This window comes from Microcaecilia unicolor, chromosome 4, assembly GCF_901765095.1.
Source record: "Microcaecilia unicolor chromosome 4, aMicUni1.1, whole genome shotgun sequence".
NCBI lineage: Eukaryota > Metazoa > Chordata > Amphibia > Gymnophiona > Siphonopidae > Microcaecilia > Microcaecilia unicolor.
In genome coordinates, this window is record NC_044034.1 from 305,669,842 (window position 1) to 305,682,291 (window position 12,450).

At 43.2% G+C, this 12,450-nt stretch overlaps 1 protein-coding gene across 2 annotated transcripts in view; it reads right to left on the minus strand.

The window, feature by feature from the left end:
• Window positions 1-12,450, minus strand: part of ZMAT4 (zinc finger matrin-type 4) — a 441,058-nt gene that overhangs the window by 235,884 nt on the left and 192,724 nt on the right. The gene's annotated exons all lie outside the window — the stretch shown is intronic.

Sequence of the window (12,450 nt, forward strand, 5' to 3'; positions counted from 1 at the left end):
CTCCTTCTTGGAAGGCAAAACCACATCAGACATCTTGAGCAATAAATACTAATTTCCTCGATTTAGTGGTCTGCTCTGTAGCAGGGGCGTAGCTAGGTGGGGCCACGGGGGCATGGGCCCCCACAGATTAAGCCCTGGCCCCCTCTACATTTGAACCCTCCCCCCCCACAGCTGCCGACCATCGCTGCCACCGCCGACCCTCCCCCGCTGCCGCATGGTATCTTTGCTGGCGGTCGTCTGCAACCCCCGCCAGCTGAAGAGTTGTCTTCAGTGCTGGTGGACTCTGGCGCCTCCACTGATGATCTCTTTCTGACTCCTTACATCCTGCGTGCACGTCCTGTATGTAGCCCTGAGCAGGACGTGCACACATGACGTAAGGAGTCAGAAAGAGATCATCAGCAAAAGCGCTGGAGTAGACCGGCGCTAAAGAAGACTCTTTGGCTGGTGGGGGTTTGGGAACCCCCACCAGCAAAGGTGCCTGGCAGCGGCGACGGGGGAGTGTCGGCGGCAGGGGAGGCGGGATAAACAGTGCCCCCCACCTCGGGCTCTGGACCCCCCTCCCACCGAGGTCTGGCTAAACCCCTGCTCTGTAGTATTTTGGACTTACGTGTGGATCATTGCCTCTTTGTTGTTGTACTATTGTAGGTTTATGTAACCTCATCCAGGTATCCCAGGGTAATAACAATCCATGGGAAGTGTAAACCTGCACATAGGAAAACTGATCAATATGAATTACCCATGATCTAAAAAAAAAAAAAAAAAAAACCAGAAGGAGCAGATAATCAGAAATTCAATCCAGAAATCACACATTGGGATTGGACCATTTCCAGTTTACATTGAAATAGCACTGAAATCAGGGATTTACAAGTAATTTGTTATCAATGTCTTTTCTCTGTCTGCTTCACTAGGTAAGGAAATCTGTTTCCATAAATCATTTCACAAAGGAAATGACCTCCACTATTTATTCCCCTGGTACTACACCCACCCGGCATACTCAGACTGGTCATCACCACTGATCTGAAATAGCTCTCAGTAGAGGAGAAAAAGGCTGAGTGAAATAAAGAAATGTATATTAACTATATATTCATATATAGTCTTTGTAAGTGCTTTGCTGCAGATGGATCATTGTTACCTAGAATTATTTTGGCTTCAAAGGGAAAAGAAATTAGACTAAGAAAGAAAAAAACCCTCCAAAACTTTTGAGAGTACCATGCCTTTGTAGCAAATTTCTCCTCTGAATAGCGATTTTCTTCATCAGTGAGAAATCAAAGAGACAGAAAGCACAAAAATCCAAGGAAGATAAATGTGCTATATTTGCTTACAATATTTAATTTATAGTGCAATTCTCTGAGATGTGACAAGTTGTAAGGGACTACTGGTAGTCAGTGAAATCACTTCAGTAGTTAAAAGTACCTTAGCAACAAACATCTTACCCCATGTATCCTATTTGTTAATGTTTGTTCTGGTCTCTCTACTGATAAGGCTCTGTCTATGTAGGAGATTAGCATGCAGTTAACCAGAGTATAGAACATTACTGTGGAGACTCAGAACTCTTGAACCAAACTCTTCTTTAACGCAAATCAAACAAAAGAAAATAACTTACAGTTGTAGATGTGCTAGACAAGGGTCTCTGCCTTGCAGAACTGAGAGTCTGTTTGCTACCAGCTCACCCTGGCTCTCACTGCAGAGATAAGCTAGGGTGGCTTTCAACACTGAAAGGTGGATGCTGTAAATACTTTTAAATGGGTAAAAACCTAGTCATTTGCAGTAGCTTGAAAGAGGGGGGAGTATGCAACAGGGACAGCAAAGTCAGCTTACAGTCCTCAGAAAACCATGCTGTAGTCATACTCTCAAACTCCAAAAGGAGAGAAGGGCGGGCTCCAGCCCACATAACAGGGACAAGGCCAGTCAATAAGAAAAGTCCCACAAGGTACAGGGAACTGGGGCATGTGCTCAGGAAAAGCCTATTGCAAAGCAGTGCAGGAAGACCAACATTTGTAGTCCAAAGGCACTTCCTGTCTTTCTTAAACAGGCAATGCAATCTGATATAACAATGTCCATCATGTACATATAAAAGATAAACAACCTGCCTCAATGAATATAGGGGCAGAACAATGCTTTTGCTTTAATAATAATGTGTCTGCTCATTCTGATACAAGCAAAGTTTTGACTTTATTTTTTTATACATTGAATATGATTGAAGCATGTATTGATCTCATGGGAAGTGATTTTTGGAACATTATGTTTACAGCTATAAACTGTTGCTCCTGAAGGTCTGAAAACTTAGAATGGATGTCATTTAGGGTATTTTTGACGCTTGGTGTGGCTGTTAATTATAACATTTAAAAAATGCCACTGCCTTTATGGATGCATGGATTATAACCAACCACTAAATAGTTTGATTAAGCCTCTGGCAAATATATTTGTGTGTGAAAAGATGTTCTTTATATAATGAAGGAATTGGATTCTCACATTTGAACTATTTTTAGGTGCCTCAACCCTGATGCAGATTACCAATATTGGGAGAGGTGGAGGAGTGGCCTGGTGGTTAGAGCACTAGTTTTGAATTCCAGAGGTGGCCAGTTCAAATCCCACTGCTGTTCCTTGTGATCTTGGGCAAGTCACTTAACCCTCCATTGCCTCAGATGCAAACTTAGATTGTGAGCCCTCCTGGGACAGAGAAATATGCAGTGTACCTGAATGTAACTCACCTTGAGCTACTACTGAAAAAGGTGTGAGCAAAATCCAAATAAATAAATACTTGGAAATAACTACTTAAGATAAGTGGAAATGCTAATGTCTATTGAAATTAAAGCAAAAGATGAAAATATAAATCATACAAGTAAATTGGACAGCTGTAAATCATCACACCAGGATCCTTTTCACATAATAAATTTTGACCTGTGCATGGTTATTACATGAATGTTCCACTATTTCAGACTGGTGGGTTATGGAGGCAGAGAAGCTAAACTTTCCAGTCACCAATGTAAGGACTGATACAGCCTGGAACTTGCTAGTATGTGTGTTTATGTTTATTTTCACTTGCTATACCAGATGGTGGAGGTCAGACTGGTGCAAGCAGGAGTCTTTAGGAGGCTTGAATCCCTAGGGTGCAGTCTCCGTCCTATGCTCCAGTGGTCATCTCCTTTGACTGGTCTCAGCTTTCACGGAGACATTTTCCATGACTGAGCTTGGAGGGGCCTTTTGCCTTCTGTGGCTTTGAGCCCAGAAGGCCTGGCAGTGTTATCACAGGACTTCTGCCAGCAGGAATCAGTAAATTTGTCTCTCCTCCTCCTGAAGGACTTTTGAAAAAGAAAAAAGAAATTGTCAGAAGAGGCCTGCTTAATAATGTTGATTTAAAAAAGTAAAAGGAAGAAGCTGGCCAGCAGAGGCACAAGTGGCTTAGAGATCCCTGGAGTCCTGGGGAGAGGGCCCAGAGGCAAATTGTATCATGCCAGGCAGCAGCTGATGTGAGGTCTGTGGGAGCCAGTAGCACAGCTAGCTCCTTGTGCTCCAAATGTGAATGGAGTGGGTGGAGGGGATGCTGCAGCAGTGGTGCATGCATCCAGGAAGGTGATGGAGCCACTTTTAGCAGGGAAATAAAAGCCAGGCGAGGGGCTTGTTTTCAGCAGAGCCAGGTATAGAGAAGATTGCCCAACCTAGTTTTAAAAAATATTTTAGGAGGAGGCATGTCATGGGCAGAGAGTGAGTATTCCTGTGTTATCCAGCTACCATGTTAGGATTAGCAAGTGCTAATAGATAATGTTAAAGAGGAGAGGGTATGTGCTCCTTCATTAATTCTGTGCAGGTACCATACACTAATGGGAACATTAACACATGTATTTATTTATTTATTTGTTACATTTGTACCTCACATTTTCCCACCTATTTGTAGGTTCAATGTGGCTTACATAGTGCCGGAGCAGCGTTTGCCGACTCCAGTGTAAACAAATACAAAGTGATATTGTGGTAAGTTAAAGTTCATGTGGTACAGCCACATTTGGGAATCGTACTTTGGGAGAATTGTGTTATGTCCATTACGTACTTTGGTTTTGTTATGCTGCAGAGCTCAGCATTTATGTTGGATCGGTAGGGTAAGCTTTTTTTAAATAGGTTAGATTTTAGTTTTTTCCGGAAGTTTAGGTGGGTGTACGTAGTTTTCAAGGCTTTTGGTAATGCGTTCCACAGTTGTGTGCTTATGTCGGAGAAACTGGATGCGTAAGTTGATTTGTATTTGAGTCCTTTGCAGCTTGGGTAGTGCAGATTTAGGTATGTTCGTGTTGATTCGGATGCGTTTCTAGTGGGTAGGTCGATCAAGTTGGTCATGTATCCTGGAGCTTCGCCGTAGATAATTTTGTGAACCAGAGTGCAGATTTTGAAAGCAATGCGTTCCTTGATTGAGAACCAATATAGTTTTTCGCGGAGGGGTTTAGCACTTTCAAATCCTGTTTTTACGAAGATGAGAAAAGGAAAAAAAAACCCTACAAATATGCCATATTAAATCTGGGCTTGCCGCAGGGGAAAGTTCTGAGTTAGAATGCACTAAACCCAGATTTTACCACACCATAGGAAAGATATAGTTGAATTAGAAAAGGTTCAAAGAAGGGCAACCAAAATGATTGATGGGATGGAACTTTCTCATGTGAGGAAAGGCTTCAGAGGTCAGGGCTCTTCAGCTTGGAAAAGAGTTGGCTAAGGGGGAATATGACAGCGGTCTATAAAATCCTGAGTGGAGTAGAATGGGTAGACATGAATCGATTGTTTACTGTTTCAAAAAGTACAAAGAATGGAGCTCTGGAGGAAAGTCCATAATCTGCTATCAAGATAAACTTGAGTAAAGTCACTACTTATTCTTAGGGTTGGTAGCATGGCATCTTTTCACTATTTGAGATTCTGCCAGGTACTTGTGATCTGGATTGGCTACTACTGGAAGCTGGATACTGGGTTAAATAGACCATCAGTCTGACCTGGTATGGCTATTCTTATGTAAAGGGCCCCTGAGATTCATAAAATTACCTATCTAAATTTTAAAATATAACTTTAGCACATTTATCTTTATTGTATGCCAATTGTTGTAGTTATCACTTTTCTTTAATTCTACAGTTTTATTTTATATATTTTATATTGCTCAGTTTTATTCTTGTTTATTTTTTAAATTGTATACCGCTTTATTAATGGTTTCAAAAGGCAGTCTAACAAATATGTAATCACTTATGAAGCCCTTTTTGTATAGTGCAAGATGTGGGAAATGGGATGGCCACATTGGGACGTTCATTTCTTCATTGGTTTACAAATGATTCTGGCAAACAAGAAATCTTAAAATAAACATGTACAAATATACTAACACATACAGGGGGAGCAGCAATTTTGCAAAAATATACTTTGAAAATAAGAGTGGCATCACTCAGCAGCTTCCTTTATAAATGTTGGTACTGCTAATACTCGTAAGTGACAAATTCACAACCTGCACACCTAACTGCTATCACTTATACATATGCCCCTGGATTCTATATATAATGCTTTGAGTTGCATGTGCAACTTAATTGATAACAGGCAATTATTTGCACTAATTGCACTAGTTATATTTTACATGTGCATCTTTTTAGACGTATTTAAGAGATGTGTAAATCCTAGTATGTGGCAGGAGCGTAGCTATGGGTGGGCCCGGATGGGCCAGGCCCACCCATTCTCTGACCTGCCAATCAGTGTCTATCTTCTCAGGTACTGGTTAGGCTACACACAGTGTACAGCAGCATTTTAGGCACGTGAAAAGCCTCCAGCAGCAGCTGTCCTGACCAGGGGCATAACTAGGTGGGGCCACGGGGCATGGGCCCCCACAGATTTAGTCCGGGCCCCTGGTTTTGCTGGTGGGGTCCCCAACCCCCGCCAGCCTAAGCCTTCTTCAGCGCCAGTCTCCGGAGCGCTGCGTTCGCTGATCTGTGCTGCTTTCTTGAGTCCTGATGACTTGCATGTTCCTTTAAGTGAAACTGAGCATGCCTTTGAAAAATGGCAGTGTTTAAATCCGTTAGTCTTTCTACCAGATACAGGTATACACATAGGCGGTCGGTGGCCCAACTGTTTGGGGAGGCTAAAGGGGGCGGGGTTAGGGGTGGGGCCAGGGGTGGATCTTAAATCCATAATTGTCTGATAACACACAGAAAAAAATAAATAAAGTCACAATTACCTTTTATTAAATTTAGATATTAGATATGTATCATATTTCAAAGAATAACGTGGTTGCTCAAAGCATATTCTAACCACAATCGCTCAACTGCAAAACACTATGCACAACTTTTTTTGTTTTTGTTTTTTTTTTTGTTACATTTGTACCCCACGCTTTCCCACTCATGGCAAGCTCAATGTGGCTTACATGGGGCAATGGAGGGTTAAGTGATTTGCCCAGAGTCACATCCAAAAACACACTGGGCAGACCTAATACACCAATATACTACCCATACGGAAAATGCAGACCGTCAACAATATGAAACAAGGGATCATATCATCACAATTCTCATGTAGAGCCACAAAACACCCTAATTCATGTTTAATGTGGGATAAAATGCCATAAATAAGTAAATAAATAAATATAAACTTTTAATGTTGAGCACCTGATGCTCAAAGTGGACATATTCCGAACACTATAATGAAAATAAAATGATCTTTTCTACCTTTGTTGTCTGGTGACTTTTTCTGATCATGCTGGCCCAGTATCCGTTCTGCTGCTATCTGTCCTCAGTGCAGATCAGAAAGTCATCCTCCTTAAGTATCTCCCTGGCAACCCAGGACACCTCCAGCCAAACCCCCCTGCTTTCCCAGCAGTAAGGTAAACAAACCATAAACCAATTTCTACAACTGCTAGAGGGCTTTCACTGCAGCTCCTGCTGTGAGGATGGAGGTAAATCAACAATTTAATCCCCTCAGAGCAGCTGGACTCCACAGCTTATCCATTCTGCTGCAGCAGGGGGGAGGCTTAGCCTCTCCAAGCCTCTTATACCGGGGCGCCTATGGGTATACAACAGAGTTAATAGACAAACTGAACACACACACTGGAAAGAAAGGCTGTCCCTGATAATCAGGGACACATCTGACATCTGAGTACTGAGAAAGATAAAAAGCAGACTGAACACCCTCCCACTTCACCTTTTAGAACATCATAAAACGTCTGAAGTGATATTGAAGAGGCTATAGCAACACGCCTACATAAGGTAATTGATTAAAACTTTGGTTTCAGGTACTCCAGTCCTCTTTTTCACTTTCCAAAGTTATCTAAACTCTAATTAAATGGCAACCAAAATTTCACTATTCTTTTTAAAAGCTCATAAGAAAATGAGGCATGATACAGGAAGCTATGGGTCCACCCAGTCGCACAGAAGAAAAGAAAGCGAGATCCTAGAGTTTAAAATAATCTGCCAAAAACCTCAATGACAAAACAAAGTGAACGATCCATAGGAAATGTGGTTTCTGAGACAACCAATTTTTGTTTTGACATATACTTTTACATTCTCCTAATCCTTCGACCCCTACTACGTTTCCATGGGGCAACATGCTTAGCAAATCAGGATGATTATCTATGTGTTATATGAGCACATAGGTGACACATCAGCCACCCCACATGGCAGGAAGTATAGAGAACATCCTGCAAATGCATAAGCAGTTCTGATTTCTTGTGTGTCCAAAGTGTGGCCTGTGCACACCGGTCTGTTCGGGTCTCCCCCACAGTGCACCAGACAGACACAGCGTGTGCCTGTGCCCTGCCAGCACCGAGAGCTCCTGAAACCCAGATTCTCTAAGTCTGTGGCAAAGTTGGGATCACGAGTGGGCCAGCTCTGATCATCAGCCTTCAACAGGCACTGCAAGCTTTGGGCCTCCAGCAGCACAGACTGCACACACTTATCAGGTCCTCAGGAGCAACAGACCTCTACCTTAGTTGTAGGAAGCTCAAGCCTAGGTTAAAAAAAAAAAAAAAAAGTTTTATGTTTAATATTGGTGGGCATCTGGGTGAGGGTGGGCTCTGCCAGGGATGTAAAAAAGAAAAAAAAAGTTTAAATATTTAATGTTGGTATGCATCAAGATGTGTGTGTGGTGGTGGTGGGCGGGGAGAGATTGGGGAGGGCAAGGGAGATGCCAGACTATGGGGGACAGGTAAAGGGAAGGGTGGAGTAGGGCTGATATCAGGCTACAGGGAGGGATGGGGGGGGGGGGGGCTAATGAAGGTTAGGTTTGATTTTGGGCTATAGGGAAGGGAAGGGCTACTACTACTAATCATTTCTATAGCGCTACTAGACATACCCAGCGCTGTACACATTATATGCAGGTACTTTATCTGTCCCTAGAGGGATCACAAGGAGCTACAGTGGGAATCAAACCCAGTTCCCCAGGATCAAAGTCCGCTGCACTAACCACTAGGCTACTCCTCCACAGGGCTGATGTTGGACTACAGGGATGGAAGGGGGGTAGGCATAGGCGGTCGGTGGCCCAACTGTTTGGGGAGGCTAAAGGGGGTGGGGTTAGGGGTGGGGCCAGGGGCGGGGCTTACATTCATAATTGTCTGACAACATAGAAAAAAAAAGTAAAAAATTAGTCACAATACCTTTTATTAAATTTAGATATTAAATATGTATCGTATGTCAAAGAATAAAGTGGTTGCTCAAAGCATGTACTAACCACAATTGCTCAACTGCAAAACACTATGCACAAATTTGTGCAAAAACACACTCACAAACCTTACTGTACCATAACACTGGGCAGACCCTAATAAACCAATATACCACCCATACGGAAAATGCAGACCGTCAACAATATGAAACAAGGGATCATAATATCACAATTCTCATGTAGAGCCACAAAACACCCTTTTAGGGTGGAAAGTGTTCACAATTAGCTGCTTTTATGAATGACTATATGTAGATCCTTCAAGAGGTAGTGTGTCATGATTTTGGCTCTAAAACCCTTTCTGATGATTTGGTGCCACCTCAGTAAGGCCAATACACAATCTCTCCACTGCAAAACACTATACACAAACGTGTGCAAAAGCACACTCATAATCTTACCAAACCATAACAGTACTAATTCCAAGGACAGGACAAGCTACAACCTTATGCATGGAAAGGCAGCACTGTAATTACACCGGGCTCTAAAACAGCAGTGCACAACCTAGTGAAACAAAAAAAACCCAAAAAGGGCTGAAAATACTACACGCTAGCAGAATACTGCACCTTGATCACAGGAAAAACACATGACACAACAGATATGAAGGCAAAATACTAAACTCAAAAGTTACCTCAAGAAGTCAGACTCAACATGCAGCAATACTAGAAAAATTGAAACTTACATGCAAAACATCACAGATGCAAATTTCCAAAAGCTGACATATTCCAGTTAATAAATTCTGAATAAAATACTTTTTTCTACCTTTGTTGTCTGATCATTTAGTTTTTCTATTCGCTTTAGTCCCAGTGTCTTCTGTTTTATGCAGCGTCTTCTTTCCATTTGATATTTTTTTCTCTCACCATGTCCACCATCCTCCTGTGTCCTTATGCATCCTGTCTACCATCTGTAGCCCTGTCCCTATCCTTCAGTATCCTAATCCAGCTCTTAAATTCAACATTTCCCTCCATCCATATCCAGCATTTCTCCTCACTCCCCTCCATCCATGTGCATATACTTCCCTCCCCTCCATCCATGTCCAGCACCTTCCTTCTTTCTCTCCTACCCTTCCATCCAGTGTCATCCCTCTTTCTCTCTCCATCCTTCCACCCATTACCCTCCCCCAATCCTTCCGTCCATTGTCTCCCTCTAGCTCCCCTTCCTTCTAGACAGTTCTCTCTCTTGACCCTTTTCCATTCAGCATGTCCTCTATCACCCCATCCTTCCAGTGTCATCCTCTTTCCCTCCCTACCAGCTTCTTCCCTCATTCTGCCCCCTCCTTCCAGCATTTATCCTCTTTCTCTCTCCTTTCATCCAGCCAGCATTTCTCAGTCTGACAGGGTCTTCCCCAGTTTCTCCCCAGCAGCTTCTCTCTCTCACTCCTGCCCATGTCCCCTCTTTCTCTCCCCATCTCTTTCTGGCTCTCTCCTGCTTTATTCCATGTCCCTGGCTCTCCCCTGCTCCTTTCCATGGCCCCTCTTTCTCTCCCCATCTCTTTCTGGCTCTCCCCTGCTTTTTTTCCATGTCCCTGGCTCTCCCCTGCTCCTTTCCATGGCCCCTCTTTCTCTCCCCATCTCTTTCTGACTCTCCCCTGCTTTTTTCTATGTCCCTGGCTCTCCCCTGCTCTTTTCCATGGCCCCTCTTTCTCTCCCTATCACTCTCTGGCTCCCCATTGCTCTTATCCATGCCCCCTGGCTATCCTCTGCTCTCCCTCTCTCTCCTCCTACTATTTCCTGCCAGTGACCACGTTCTCTTCTCTCCCTCTGGCCCGGGCCTCTTTGCTGCAGCGCTGACAGAAGAAGAAAAAGAAGCGCGGGGCCGCAGCAGCCTTCAGACATGCGCTGTCGGCTCTGCCGGTCCTCTGCCCCCGGAACGGGAAATTGACGTCACGGGGCAGAGACCAGCAGAGCAGACAGCGCATGTCTGAAGGCTGCTGCGGCACCGCGCTTCTTTTTCTTCTTCTGTTATGCTGGCTGAACGTCTCGTTCCTGGCTGCCGCAGAAGATTTGGACTCGGGAGTCGTCTCGGGCTTCATTTAGAGAAAGAGGTAGGCGGGGCCGCGGGGAAGGTCACAGCTGGGCTGGGGAGGCTTAGCCTCCCCAAGCCTCTTATACGGGGCGCCTATGGGGGTAGGGAAGGATAGGATAGGGCAGGGCTGATGCCGAGATACAGGACAATTTCAAATTTTTGGTCCTTTATTCTGTAATTGATGAGGATTGGTCTGTGTTCTGCATGTGACTGAGGTGAGAGATACTGCTGGTATGGCATACAGTTTGTATTGGGGGGGGGGGGGAAATCTATGAGTCTGACTTTGTCTTTTCCAATGGGACATGTATTGCTGTTGTGTGCATTCACTGCTGCCTTTTTAAAGGTACCATTATTGGTACTCATGTTCAGAATTGGTGTTAAGGTTTGCAGCAGGCTCTGAGAAGCTTATTTGCAGGATCTAATGTTACTTCACAAAGCATCTGGCAGTGAAAGAATTTTGTGTTGCTATTATTGAGGTGCTCCCAGAATTTGAATACATTTTTTTCTATGTAAGGCTGTAAGAGGAAACATTCTAATTATGTTCTGTATGCTACAGTAGGTGGAAATAAATCTTGAGGTTGACAATATGATTTTGTTTATTTTTTTATCAGTGAGAATTCTGGGACACTGCTTCATGTGATTTTTGATGTTAACATTTGTGAAAATTTTAAATTTATTAACTTGTGTAAATGAATGGTTATTGAAATGAAAGTTTTATATTTTCCTTGCAAACTTTTGAACAAAAATAAATTATATTTAGGCTCTTTTTTGGTTCTGTCACAGATTGCAGTGTTCAGCGTGTCACCTAAATGAACATAGTCTGTTGGGTGTGTCCCAACCACTGATCTCGATTGTGGGGTTAGGGGCTGCAAAGCTTTAATAAGAAGGTTACTTTATTATGTTTCTGCTACCCACATTAGTAAAAGGGCTCCCAAGTGCATTCTAAAGGTATTATTTAGTAATATCCCACTAAATACTACTCACACCTACATGCAGAGTACTCACCCATATTAGCTCTGGGCCCATCCAAAATGTCAAGACTGCTATGCCACTGGTAAATGGATCCAAAAATCGCGGGAGGATTGTGAAAAATTACAGAAGGACCTTACGAGACTGAGAGACTGGGTAAATGGTAGATGACATTTAATGTGAGCAAATGCAAAGTGATGCATGTCGGAAAGAGGAACCCGAATTATAGCTGTCATGCAAGGTTCCACGCTAGGAGTCACGGACCAAGAAAGGGATCTAGGTGCCATCGTTGATCATATGTTGAAACCTTCTGCTCAGTGTGCTGCTGCGGCTAAGAAAGCAAATAGAATGTTAGGTATTATTAGGAAAGGAATGGAAAACAAAAATGAGGATGTTATAATGCCTTTGTATTGCTCCATGGTGCGACCGCACCTCAAATATTGTGTTCAATTCTGGTCGCCGCATCTCAAAAAAAGATATAGTGGAATTAGAAAAGGTGCAGAGAAGGGCGATGAAAATGATAAAAGGGATGGGACGACTTCCCTATGAGGAAAGGCTAAAGCGACAAGGGCTCTTCAGCTTGGAGAAAAGGCGGCTGAGGGGAGATATGATAGAGGTCTATAAAATAATGAGTGGAGTTGAACGGGTAGATGTGAAGCATCTGTTCACGCTTTCCAAAAATACTAGGACTAGGGGGCATGCGATGAAGCTACAATGTAGTAAATTTAAAATGAATCTGAGAAAAGTTTTCTTCACTCAACATGTAATTAAACTCGAATTTGTTGCCAGAGAATGCAGTAAAGGCGG